Here is a 13,704-nt window from a genome sequence, read left to right as displayed (position 1 = left end):
AATAAGCTCAAAAGCAAGCAAAACTAATCTACATGTTGTAAGTAGTTTTAGAGTAGAAGATGGTAGACAGTGACTCCTCTGAGAGTCACCGCCAACACTGTCTTTCTTGACCTGAGTATGTTCACTTGTGACATTCAAAGATTTATAATTTTTGTGCTTTTCTATATGTATATTACGTAAATTCTTTTTAAACCCTATCTTAAAATCTACTAAACTATTCCAGATTTTAAAATGAACTAATTTTGGCATGATTTGCTAAAGTGATCTTATTCTGGTAGATAGAAGTGGTAAACCTATTCTTACTTAAATCCATATAAAGTCTGTTTAATGATTAGTTTCTTTCATAATAACCAGTTTTTCCTTTAATAATCACTTTCTTCACACCCCTCATCAGGTTGGTCAAAAGTAATCAAAATTAGGTTTACCAATTCATGTCTATAGTCCACCATTCTTGCCTTTGTAGAAAATATTTGTACTTTTTCTGATGCCTCTTTCAGTATTATGATAAATCAAATATTAGAGACAGATCCAATATGTAATTTTTAAATACAGGAGGAAAAACTAAAACATGGAAAAAGCAATAACTAAAAATACAACTTAAGAAAACTTTTCAGATTAAAAAATAAATGAAAAATCAGAATCTGCAGGTTGCCCACTGCTGCATAACCATATTTCAGGGAAAAAAATTTAGGGACAAAAACTCAAAACACCTACTGATATTTTCTAATTTAAAGGAAACAAAGTTATATAAATATCCAGGTGAATAAGAAAAAGATTTTAAAATTATCTGTAAGGAACATTGGCTTCTTGCTTCTAGACAACATTAAAGGCAAGAAAACAGTGGGGTAATGACTACAGACTTGGGGAAGGTAGGAGGAAGACTATTTCCCAGAGAATGCCTTCCTACACACACACACACACACACACACACACACACACACACACACACACACACACACACACACACACACACACACCAGAGGAATATTATTCAGTCTTAAAAAAGAAAAAAATCTTGTGTCAATCTTATAGAAGCAGAGAGTAGAATGGTGGTTGCCAGGGGATTGGGAGAGGGGGCGTGACAGGGCACAAAGTTTCAGAATAAATAAATAATGCAGAATAAATAAATTATGGAGAACTAATGTACAGCATGGTGATTACAGTTGATATTACTGTATTGAAATTTGCTAAGAGTGTAGATCTTAAAAGTTCTCACCATTAACAGAAAGAAATAGTATCTATGTGATGTGGTGAATATGTTAAATAGCTTGACTATAGTGGTCATTTTTATATACATTATACATGCATAAAAATTATGTTGTACACTTTAAATACTTTCGATTTTTATTTGTCAATTATACTTCACTGAAGTGGAAGAAAAAGAAAGAACTCAGGCATGAAGAATCTGGAGGTAAAAACCCTCCAGTAAGCAATATTGCTATTTAAACCAGCAGTACTATCAGAAAAGTTACTGAAATTATAGTAAATTAAAGTGAAAAATTCAGAAATAATTCTTAAAAGATAAATGATATAAAATAATTCAAGCATAACAAAACTTTGCATAGTTGCAATTGTTTTCAATTGTGTGTATAATTTTACATGTCATATATAAGAACATGAGCTTTGAACCAAATAAACCTGGATTCTAACCCAGCACTATTAGATCCTCATTATAGTAACTGAGGTAAATTAGTCATCTTTTGGAGCTTCCACTTTTTCATCTATAAAATACCTACCTCACCTGCAAGTGCTCTGAGGAATTAAATGAAAGAACAGACTAAAACCTTTACTTAGTAAATAAGAGTCCAATGTCTCTCTCCCCATGGTGTTAACTTTCTCTAGAAAGCAATTTTTCTTAATCAACGGCTAGAAATCATTCTCATATTCCTTTTTTTTTTATTTTGGCTTCGTCCACTGTCAATTACCACTTGGCCATGGCACTATTCTTCCAAGTTCATTCTCACTTATTTCTCCTGCTTTCCATTATATCCTTCAAACATATGAACCACCTTAGAGGGCATCCTTTGTAGTCACATTGCTGTATGTAATTCCCTCACTTTTTTCTCAGATTACAACAAAGCATTTGTTATGGAATGTATATAAACAGCCAAAATAATAATTATGTTCCATGTCATAGACTTTTATAAGTCTTAAAAGTGCAATTTTCTGTCCTAAATGAAGCTAAATCTTTCCTAACAAATTTATGATTATGGAAATTTCTCCAAATGTATATATTTTAAATTGATTTAAAGTTAACAAACACTCAGATTACCTATATATTTAATTCAAAATTTAAAAACTAAGATTATCTCTATGCTTTCAGTAAAAGTGTCTCTTCAGCTACAATAGTATATAATTATAGCAAATTTTCACTCTCTGTAAAAATCAAAAGTGTCTGACCCTCATACCTCTCTACTCTAAATAGAAAGCTTATAAAACTAAGTGTTCATGTTTAGGGAATATTTTAACATCCAAATGTCTGTCAAGAAAATAAACATTTCAGTATACCTGAACTTGTACTTAATTTGATATATTCATTTGATCTAATTAATTGTAGAAATTGCATCAGTGTTGTAATCTGGTAGTTCATTCCTAACAACAATTAGAGAATACCCTATTTATGATTATTATATCAAGAAAAATAAAAAGAAACATGTGTCTCATAATACATTATATTCATTCATGGATTCAAGTTAAACTGCTATTTTTGTAACTTCAAATTGTAAATCACTAATTTTTATAATTGTAAAAAAATTATTTTTCATTTATAGAATCCACCCCAAGACTCTATCTACTATCATAAATGTTTGAAGCAGATTACTCTTGAATTAATCTTTTAAAGCACTGCTCTTAACTAGAATCAAGAATCAACCAGCATTCACACTTCTCAAAGACTCACGTAGTAATTCATACCTCTTCTTTCTAAATCCTTTTTCTTTTCTGTCCACCTAATGCACAATAAAGGATAATTCCATGAGACTCAAATATCCACTGGCAGTGGCTTTTTTAGTCAATTTGAACAGAGAGTGAGCCTTCCCATCATTATAGAGTATAGATTTCATGGTTATACACTCTGGCACTAAAAGACCCAATGTATTCTATTGAAAAAAAATATAATTGATAAAACGATCCACTTGGCATTGAACACAAATACTCAGTTTCCATGTATTTATTATTAGCATCTGTTCTTTTTAGTAGTGGAAATTCAAAAACATCTTTCTCACATTGCTAAAAACATTACTCCTTCCATCTGAGTTACTTGGATCCGAAGATCACAGCCATAGTGCACTATCAGGCATTTCTACAACATGGAGATACTTTTTGGAAAAATACAACCCATTCTTCATAGTCCCAACATTACTTTCAAATGCATGGACATTGTCCACTCTAACCAGAAAATTTCCATTAATATTAAGTAAAAGAAAAAGCAAAACTCTATTAGCTCATCTTAGCATCTTATTAGCCATAAGAGTTGACTGTAATTACAAATCTTGAATTGAGTAATAAAACCATCACGAGAGAAATTCCCAAGTGACCAAAATTTGAGAATGCAATATTGGGAAAAAAAAGAGAACATATAAAATAAGTTCAATAGTTGGGAGTAACTGGTAAAGTGACCCCAGCAAGAAAGAAAGTGAGCTAAGTTAATTTTAGATGTGTGTTTATACCCAAGAGGCAGAATTTTAAGTAAGCCAAAGCTAGTATAGGATATTGTTGGCCTAGGTTAATATAACACAGTCATAACTCAGGGCAAATGCATGGGTTCGCATAATTTTTCTCATCACTTGTCGGATTAAGAAAACAGTGATCTGGATAGAAACTCATATTTCTCCTTTTTATTATTTTTAATCACAGTCTCCTATGAGAGCTCAGTAATAACAGAATTTTCTAAAGTTTTTTCACACATTTCCACGGGAGAAGCTAAATGTTTTCCAAATGGAATCTAATTTTCTTCTCTGCTTTAGTAGTTTATTAACTAGCCATATGCAATTGATTGGACTATCTCTATAAGAATAAACTATTTTTAATGCATATTACAGAAAGAAAAAATGTGAGAGTAAGCAGTCTAACTTCTGACACCTTGGCAGCTCCGGGAAAAGTGAGCATTAATGAAGCATGTCACCCCAGGTCACTAATTTGCATCACAAGCAAGTTAGCTCATAACTTCAGAAGTTCTTTGCCATCTGGAGGTGGTTCGATGACCTGGGAGAGGTGAGTTGCTGTGTCTGGTTCCCCAGGTTCAGGTGTCCAATCAGCCCTGTTTGGCACTTGGCAGGCTCTTCAGGGCAGGCCAAAGGCTAAATGGACACAGGAGAGCAGGGTAGCCTTGCACATTCCAATAGTGGTTTTTCCAGAATGGTTTGGAATTCTCTGATCCCTGAAGAGTTGAATGAAAGAAGAAGATTGGCTGCAAATTCAACAGAGAGAAATTAGAGTTCATGTTTAATAGGCACATGGGCCTCATCACTTTCACCAGTTTTAGAGCGAGTCCCTTCAATTACTCAATTTAGATCTTCACGTGAAGTTGTATCATGTTTAACTGCTATAATTATGAGCTTACACGAGCTCCTCAAACAGGGCAGTGTATTCTAGAGAAAGTAGAGTGATGGCCTATGGTCATGGGCCGCAGCTCATCTAGTTCCTCTATTTAGTCAAAGGCTGCTATTATAAATTCATCATCTTTCTTCCAAACAATGCATAACACTAGCTGTTCGTTCACTATGTAAACAAATACACATGGGACACATAAATAGATTGAAGATGAGGGAAAAACAGCCCAGGATATATATTTTTCTTCCCATGAAGTTCTAATGTTACTCCATAAACAAATAATGAAAACTGAATGAGTATTTGGTTCCTGTATATTTTGAGAGAAAAATATACTGCATGGCTTTAAAAATGTATTTTTAAAATTTTGTTCAAAAACTTTCACTAAGTAAACAGAAAGCTCCAAATTAATAAAAATTAATTGAACATTTTTCGCTGTCCAGAAAGAATATCTTTTATTGTGTTTTCTTACTTGATCTTTTAATCATAAATAATTGTAGGCTCTAGTCCAGATATCCCTGAATTTTAGAAGGGCGGCAGAAGGAATCCAGCTCCTTACTTAACATTTACATATAGGCGAGAACCTTTTTTCAGTACTGATGTTATGAAACAGGATAATAATTGAGTTGTAGAGTTTCTAGTTTAGCAAGATATATTAGAAATCATAGCGCATGCGGTGGATGTAATAAGATCCAGAAATCAGCCAAATTTTTCACACAATAGGGAACATTATAGGTAGGTTTTATTTTACAGATGTATAACCACAATAGGAATCCAAAATCACTGATTTTTTTTTTTTTTTTATATTTTAGAAAATCTCCACTGTCTAATTAAAAAGTGCTTTTATAAAATGCTACTAATAGTACCCTTGTCCAATCTGGATTCATATGGATTAAATCCTCTATTTAGTTTTACATTATTCTTCCTAGAATTTATAAACCCAATGACAAATCACTGGGGAGTGACGTTTAGAAGATATTGCAAGGGCGTCTACTCTACTTCTCTTGTCAAGTGTGTTTCAGTAGAAAGATTATTGATGGGAGTCTGAGACACAGATGAAGAGAAATTAGAGCTGTGACGTATCGAATTGCAGAAACTGCATCTATACAAACAGCTGAAAGCAAGATGATATTCTGTTCAAATGTTTCATATTTCAAAGAACTCTCTCGAGTCCCATTTGCTCTTGACAAGTACTAACAGTCCTTACAAGTTTTCTTCAACCTGGCAAATTGCTCAAATTAAGAAAACAGTTTTGGTTAAAAAGAAAGATGCATCAGGACTTGAAAATTGTGCAACGAAACTTGAAAAGGATTTCATCAGACAATAAGCTCTATCTCTGCTGCCTTAATATGCAAAATAAAACTATGAAATAACTGGCTTTTGCTTAATGCTATGGTAAAAGAAAATCATTTCAGCTAGTCATAAGCAAGAACCAAAAGATTCTAGTAGGTATTTCACAGGTAACAGTAAAATACCAGCACTGAGAAAGCATAGCAAGTACATTTCAGGAGACGTAAAATTGTAAACGTCTATCTCCCTAAAACAGCGCACTTTTTATATTAACATATATGTAATGCTGTTTTTTTCCTGATTGCCAATTACAGGATTTTCCAAAGTGTGTTTTCCAGGTCACTAGGTCAACTGGATATTTATAAAAATTTCTTGATAAGGGATCCAGTGTTATAATTAGAGAATTATCGAATCTTTTCTTAATTAATTAGCTCTTTTATACTGCAGAACTTCTAGGAGCTTTTAATATACTCATGTATATTATGATAGCCCATAGTGGGGACATAACAATCAGCATTTTCCAACTTATTTGACAATGGAAGCCCTTTCTTTTTTGTTTCTTTTTTTGTTTGTTTTTCATGAAATGAGTTTGACTACTGTTCTAAGGAGCATATATGACAATTTTGTAGTCTTTAGTGTGGGACTGTTAGCATAGAAAGTCACTGGCTGTTTTTCCAAAGACCCACATCATGTGTTATTTGGCTTTATGGGAAATGTACAGCAGGATTAAAACACATTTTCTCAGTGACTGTAGTTTTACCCCCACCTTTCCACACCAGGACTCTCTGCTCCGATCAGTTGCATTAACAGTCTCACTATCCATCAGGTAATCACAGCATACTTGTGTAATCACAGATATTCATGCTGACCACTCGTATAGCATGTTCCCCTGAAAACGTACCCTCGACCTGAAAAGTAACATCCTTTCCCATTTTCATTATGGCTTCTCAGCAACATACTGGCACTGTACTCATGTTCCATAAATCTTCCCGCCTTTTTTCAGTAGTCACCTTTCATATAATGACCAAAAAAATTTTGCCAAATTCTGTTACACTGAAAAAAATTCTTTTGCAGATTTTCTTTTAAAAAAAAGTCTAGCTTTGCTTTATTTTTGTTGTCTATTTAACAAACAAGGTTGAGAGTTGAAATGTTAACCATTTGGAAATAAGGATGTGGTCCCACAGAATGTATGGTACATTTATTTGCTTGGGAAATGGAACCATCACTGATGTGACCAACATTTTGTACTTATTTTTTATTTTTATGATGACCTCCATATAATGAGCACCTATTTTGTGCAAGAGATACTGCTGAGCAATTTACACATGTTGTCTCAATTTATCTTCACAGTATCCTGTACTGAGTGTATTATTAACCTCATCTCATAAATGAGGAAATCAAGTCTCAGAGAAAGTAAGCTTATCACCCAAAGTCACAGTTACTGAGTGACAAGTTGAGCTTTAAACCTGCATCTGTCCAATTTTTGTTTCCCAATCTTCCCAATATATTAGTCAAGCATCTATATCACCATTTCTAGCAACCCTTTAATAAAGTAATAATCACACATTATGAAAGCAATGGAAGAAGGGTCTTTCCCATCCTGGCCAGAGGTGCCCTTCCTCACGTCTTGTACCAAAAAGCAAAGGAGTTAAGTTTCTGTGAAACTGGGCCTGAATGGATGGATTAAGAGAATGAAATGAAAACAGAAAACCCCCAGAGATGAGTGTGGTGGAGTGACACACACATGAGATCTTAGAGACTCTTCACTCCGCTGATTTCAAAGTCAGCTGAGCTACACTGCCTCTTGTAATATTAATTATGCTACTGTTTTTTTGTAAATGTAGTACAGCATGTCCTTATAAAAGCACTGAAGTCTTCACATGAGGACTCTTCCCTACAGACCTTGGTTAATAAATCTTAGCTCTGAAGTGAAATGCAAGAGAATATTGTGTAAGAAATGCTCCGTTATCAGCAAATGTGCTGACTTGTCAGGTTGCACAGTATCAGTGTTAATAATTAGGCAGTACTGAAAGGTCACAAGAGATAGAAAAACAGCTGAGACTACTATGACATGAGTTTGTTAAATGACTTTCTCTTTAAAAAGAAATCACTGTTATCAAATATCATGTCTACGTGACACCTTCATCCATTTCTCTGCTTCATTCGATATTTCTGTATAACATGCCTTGGCTGTGCTATGGACAAGACAATCTAAGTGTCTGAAAATAATCAGATTTTAACACCTGAATATTTAAGGCTCCCTATAAAATATATTGATTAGCTTCTGCTAATCACAATAAAGAAAGAAGGGAACAGAAACGAACATTTACTAAGTACCTACTATGTGCCAGGAACTCTGCAGGTATTTTGATCACATGATTGCATTAATCCTCACAACTCTGTAAAATAGGTGTTCGCAAATCGGAATTGCTAATGAAGTGATGCCCTTGCTCCCTACATCAGCGTGTGTGGAGTTCAGCGAGGGTCCAAACTGCAATTTGGCTCTTGGGACTGTGTCTATCCCACTACCCATTCAGCCTCCCGTGGGTTATTTTCATGTCCTGACCATTCTGTAGAATCCAAGAATGCTTTAAAAAATAGAGGAGACTATAAAGATTGCTTAGTTGATCCCCAAGTTTACAAGTGAGAAAATGTAGGCCCTCAGTGGATTTATAACAACCCAAATGAAAAGCTTCTTGGTGTCAGAATGAGGAATTTAATCCAAGTCTCTTAATTTATGCTCATTTTGTCCTTTTACTATTTCCCACTGGTTGTCTTGCTGCTGTCTTTTAAAATGATGGTGAAAACCAGGTTTACCACATTTCACAAATCCCGGGGTTACCATTCATATGGCAGTATCCACCAGCATCCCAGGTAAAAGGTGTTTGTCTCCTGGTTTATGCACGTTTTTAAAATATAATTGCATTAAAATATTTATATTTTTTTAAAAAATAGCCAAAGTGGAAAAGCATTTGTACTAAAACAACCAAGATCAATATTGCTTGCAAGTCTCTCGAAGATCGTAGGAGTTAGAGCAGAGTATTCAGTGTTCTTACCTGTTTAAACTTGACCCTACCCTGAAACTCAACATACTTTTGGTCATCTTTCTTCCCGGAAATGTTTATTGACAACTCCTTCACCATAACTCCCCATCCCCACCAAAATAAAATAATTACTTCATACACTGGCTATTTCAGCATTGTGTACATAATCCTAGTATTTTACTTATAATTTTTAAATTTTATTTTCCTTACAATTTTACTTACAATTTTTAAATTTATTAAATTTTTAATAAATTTAAATGTAATTCAATAAGTAAAATACTAACAATACTAACAATCTAACAATACTAAAATACTAACAATAAACAATTAGTATTTTAGTAAAATACTAACAATATTAACAATCTAACAATAAACTCTGATTGTTAGATTGCAGGCAGCGAATTATTTTACTCATCTTTGCATACTCAGAACCTAACACAGTATTTGGCCATGTAGGTGTTCAATAGATGTGTGTTGGATTGACTTTAATGGAATTGAATTGGCCTGATGTGAACTGAGCTGAATTTATTTAAATTTAATTGGCAGCTGTTACCACCTGATCATTCTAATTACACCACCAAAATCCCAGGCACTTCAAGTCTTACTGAATTAATACAACTCTTTGAATTAAGTTTTTAGAACTGCTTTACTAAGAAAAGAATGTATTGACTTCTGTTTACAATGTCAGGAATGCCTGAGTGAACAGAGAATGAGAGGGACTAGCAGAGAGAGCCCTCACTCCTCTACAAGTTAGCTCACTCAGGACAGAATGTTTTCTTCACACTCAGGCCTGACACTTTAGCTGGATTATGATAAGCACTAGAAGCACAGTGAGGCACAGAAGCAGAAAATTAGACATGCCACACATCTAAATATAGTACAAGAGAGAATATCTCAGGTTCCAAAGAAAGCAATGTTGAGAAATACTTTACTTTGGTCCCTCACGAGGTATACCGTCAAACGCTGTTATCAAACATCTTCATGAAATTATTCTATACTCTGTCTTAATACATTTTAATGATTTCTACTTCAAAACACAACAATTTTAAAAGATTCATTTTATGATTGAAATGTATAAGTTGTTCAGCTAAACCACAGGCAAGTTTTATAAGTTTTCAATAGTTACTATGGTCAAAGGGGGACTTGTTTTATGTAGATAAAAAGCAAATGCCTCATGGAGAGATTCCAAGGTGACATATCATATAAAAAGATAGAACACATAACCAACCAGCCACTGTTACTACTTGGGTAATGGAGGAATGATAGCTATGGTGGAGACAAGCACCTTGTAAATGAGAAAGGTCTGTCCAGAAGGACATTATCTCAGCCAAAGTAAAGTCCCAGCACCTGGATCATATATCTTTCAAACTTTTTATAACATAGATGGGTGTATATGAAATACATCATGTATAATTCAACTTTCATTTCAAATCTGGGATTTGGGTTAAGTCAGGGTGATATCTCAGTAAGCCTTGGTATAAAACCAGAATGATTAAGTTGTAGTTTATAAAAGTGAAGAATTTCTGAGACATATATAAATATTTAAGAATTTCTGAGATATATAAATAGTGTCAAGATATATTTGATCAAAGACATGCTCTTTGGACATAAACTTTATATGCGTTATAGAAATGTCTTAGTAAAGAGCTACCCTTTCACATTTTTTAAGTAATTTTTTTCAATTGCAGTTTCTTCTTTATCTTAAATCTGACTGTGGGAACCGTATGATCACAAAGATGAGGATGCAAAGTTCCTGATGCTAGTACTATTTTCAAAGTCAAATTCGAGGAGAGAATAAATCTCTTAGATTTCACTCTGTGGTCTCAACATTAAAGTGATGTACATGTCACACTTCTCAGTGCTTTTATTTAGGAAATAAAAAAGGAAGCCAGCAAATCGCTGTGACACTCCCTACTCCTAAAAAATAGCCCAGTCCCTTGAAACATATCTGCTAAGAAGAAAAGTGTGAAAATCCAGTTCATAAAGTTGAATAATTTACTTTTTGAGAAAACAAATAGAATGAAATATTGTATGTGATTTTGACTCTGAGAATATGTACCTATCTATAAGGTCAAAATAGACAAAATTTTTAAATGAAAATTGTTTACTTGGGATGCAGAACAGAGGCATCTCTGAGAGAGATGTGACCTGAACAACAGATTTGGGGGGATATTTGCACAGAGGTGAGAGTTGAGGTCATGAGTGTGAGAACTCTGAAGGTGAGATCCGACAGAAATGGCCTTTGAGTCCCAGACCAAGGATGGGTGAGGAGCAAAATGCACAGATTCCTAATGAAACACTGTAGCCTCTATTTTTCAACAGGGCAGGGGTAGAGAAAGAGCCTCATCAGGCAGCTGATTTCCTCCTTATCCCTACTGAGCCCAACTGCTGGGCTGGTTCCTATTCCGATGATTGTTCTTACATAGCTTTCCAACTACCTCTCACTCCTAAGTGACAGAAAGTGTGTGACAAACTCTGACATGTGGAGAAATGTTGTGATAATTACCAGAGGGGGGCGGCACGGGAGGCAATGCTAAGCTACCTGCTAGAAGAGCCGTGTTTGAGGCAAACCATACTTGCAGATAATTCTGTCATCTCCAATTTTTCCTTTCCATGTGGCTAATATTTAGAATATCCTCTTTTAAAACCAAACAGGCTTTTTTTAAAAAATGACTAGAAATTTAAATATTTTAAATTTTGTCCTTTTTTCTTATAAGTATCCTCCCTTGAACTTGACCAAGAAAATGAGACACACAGAGATTTTATTTTTGATAAAATGAAAATAACAGTACATCTCTCTTGATGCATTATAAATATATATACACACATCATTCTCTTCTTTCCAGGCTACTATTCTTTATTACTAATGAAAAATGAGACATGCATCATTTCAACTTTCTGTGGTTATAAATTTCAACATTCATTCATTCAGCAAATACCTTTCAGTGTCATTATTGCTAGGCAATATTTTAGGTGCATGAAAATGACAAACAGTACCTCTGCTCCCATGGAGTTTACATTCAGAGAATATATATTAGCCTAATGACAGTAGATTCTCATAAATATAAAAGAAAAAAAAAGAAGGGATGGAAAGGAAAGACAAGACAAAGTTTACCGTTGTTCTATATGGAAGGAAAACAAGACATTCTTCAAAATGTTGCTGTTGTTTCAGATCATTTTGTCTAGTTAAGCAGCAACATGTGGTTATATTTCTCTAATTGTCTAATCAAATATAATTTAGTAGACACGTGTCAACATGACCATGAAAAATATGGGCAGGTTACACCGTAATAGACCATATAGATCCAAAACAGCACTAGAAATATTAATCTATTCCTTCATTCAACAAATACTTGAATGTCTTCTACACTGCAGACACTCTTCTCGTCCTGAAGATTCAGCAGTGAACAGAGCTCCTGTCAACTTGAAGCATGGGCTTGATGTTTGAATTCATGAGTCAGTCACTGTCCTTTCTGCAAAGATTATCTTTAGGAGGTCAACAGAACCAGCGTGACCAGTAGCCCTCTTAAGGGACGTCACATTTTCCCTCATTTTTTTTATATCCCCAGATTCAATAGGATCATAGAATGTTAAAGTTGAAAGGTAAGTTGCAGATTATCTGCTCTGATAGTTTTTATTTATAGAGGTGTGAATGAGACCCAGAGGTTTTAATTTACATTGAAATGTATTCAGCAAGTTATGATAATAATGAGACATTAGAAAATTATTTCATGTATCTATACATGTGTGGTACATGCAAAGACTATGTCAGCTCAAAAAGAAGTCGCCCCTCAGTTTCTTAAACACTATTTTCTGCATTTTTCCCAGTAATAAACTTGATATCCTACTGCTCAGAGCATTTCTCATTTATCACTAAATTAGCCTTTGAGCTTTCAGACTTGGCAAACGTTAAAAACCCTGTAAAATTTCTTCATCTCCTGATGTCCCTTCCATAAATTAATTAAGATAACTCATTTTCTACCACATTTTCCATAATCCAGAAGATGAGAATCAAATGCAATTTTTAAAACTCAGTAGAAAATCCTTTGACTTTCTCTTTTACAATTGCCTGTTTTTGATCCTCTGAAAAATACAAGGCAAACTTCCAGCACAGTCAAATTAATCTTGTATCCTGACTGCACTTAAAATAACTCAATCATATTCATTAATCCAAAGAGAGTTAGAAGCCCCCACATTGAGTCTCAAACAACGTGAGATCATCACATATGAGGGAATCATGTATTCCTGGTTATTAATCTTAATTTCAGAAATTACATTTGGAGATTTAATTCTCTCTGCCTATGTCTGGACAAGCAATGAGGAATAATCTTTTCAGCTCTAATTTCGTTTACTCCTATGACTGCATGAAAAGGACAACCCCAGTCACTACTCACAAAACAAAAAAAGATCACAGATAGTCCTCATTATCACATTATAGTTGTCAGTAACCTCAAAAGCTGGGCCTTCATGGAAGATCTAAAAGAAATGTAAAACAAAGTTTCTATTCTTAATAAAAAAAAACACATAGTACTCATAAAGAAATTATTGATCATTTGCTATCATTACAAAGGGGTATAGTGCAGTGCTTTCCCTCAAGTAGCTTAACTTCTATTTAAAGATGGAAGGTGTATTAGTTTGCTTGGGCTTCTGTAAAAAAATACCACAAATTGGGTAGCTTAAACAACAAATACTTAAGCTAGAAGTCCAAGATCGGGTGTCAGCAGATTTGCTTTCTCCTGAGGCCTCATTCCTTGGCTTGCAGATGTCCGCCTTCTCAGTGTGTTTTCATATGGTCTTTCCTCTGTGCACACACTCTGCTGTC

This window comes from Cynocephalus volans, chromosome 16 (genome assembly GCF_027409185.1).
Source record: "Cynocephalus volans isolate mCynVol1 chromosome 16, mCynVol1.pri, whole genome shotgun sequence".
NCBI classification, from domain to species: Eukaryota; Metazoa; Chordata; class Mammalia; order Dermoptera; family Cynocephalidae; genus Cynocephalus; species Cynocephalus volans.
Note: the sequence above shows the minus strand (reverse complement) of the source record.